Source organism: Colobus angolensis, unplaced genomic scaffold (assembly GCF_000951035.1).
Source record: "Colobus angolensis palliatus isolate OR3802 unplaced genomic scaffold, Cang.pa_1.0 Scaffold86, whole genome shotgun sequence".
NCBI classification, from domain to species: Eukaryota; Metazoa; Chordata; class Mammalia; order Primates; family Cercopithecidae; genus Colobus; species Colobus angolensis.
Window position 1 is genome coordinate 3,815,310 of NW_012122487.1, and position 1,115 is coordinate 3,816,424.

A 1,115-nucleotide genomic window follows, 5' to 3' on the forward strand; every position below is an offset into this window, starting at 1 on the left:
CCAGGATGGTCTCGATCTCCTGACCTCATGATCCGCCCGTCTCGGCCTCCCAAAGTGCTGGGATTACAGGCTTGAGCCACTGTGCCCAGCCGATAATTTTTTTATGAAATAATTTTAGCTCTTCTGTAGTTTCCTTTTGTTGGGTCTAATCATAAAACTGGGCCTCAGAAAAGGTTTTTTGTTTTTTTTGAGATGGAGTTTCGCCCTTGTTGCCCAGGCTAGAGTGCAATGGTGCGATCTCAGCTCACTGCAACCCCTGCCTCCTGGGTTCAAGTGATTCTCCTGCCTCAGCCTCTGGAGTAGCTAGGATTACAGGCATGTGCCACCATGCCTGGCTAATTTTGTATTTTTAGTAGAGATGGGTTTTCTCCATGTTGGTCAGGCTGATGTTGAACTCCCGATCTCAGGTGATCCACCCGCCTTGGCCTTCCAAAGTTCTTGGACTATAGGCGTGAGCCACCAAGCCCGGCCTCTTTTTTTTGAGATAGAGTCTTGCTCTTTTGCCCAGGCTGGAGTGCAATGGCATGATCTCCCCTGACTGCAACCTCCATCTCCCGGGTTCACACGATTCTCTTGCCTCAGCCTCCCGAGTAGCTGAGATTACAGGCACGTGCCATCACGCCTGGCTAATTTTTGTATTTGTAGTAGGGATGGGGTTTCACCATGTTGGTCAGGCTGGTTTGGAACTCCTGACCTCAGGTGATTGGCCTGCCTCAGCCACTTGAACAGTTTTTTAATTGAGCAGAAAGAATAGAAAGTATGGTATGCTTATAGGAATGGACAGAGAGTGGGAGTGAAAGTCCTACTCAAGTTTAGAGCAAGGAAGAAATTCTATTTTAAAAATAAATGGAGTAGCTGGGTGTGGTGACTCACACTTGTAATCCCAGCACTTTGGGAGGCTTGAGGTAGGTGGATCACCTCACGTCAGAAGTTCAAGACCATTCTGGCCAACATAGGGAAACCTTGTCTCTACCAAAAAGACAAAAATTAGCCAGGCATGTGCCTGTAATCCCAGCTACTTAGGAGGCTGAGACAGGAGAATCACTTGAACCTGGGAGGCGGAGGTTGCAGTGAGCTGAGATTGCACCACTGCACTCCAGCCTGCGTGAGAGAGT

General features: G+C 48.6%; 1 protein-coding gene across 1 annotated transcript in view; it reads left to right on the top strand.

The window, feature by feature from the left end:
- HAUS6 (HAUS augmin-like complex, subunit 6) overlaps positions 1-1,115 on the top strand; it is a 72,291-nt gene that overhangs the window by 34,799 nt on the left and 36,377 nt on the right. The gene's annotated exons all lie outside the window — the stretch shown is intronic.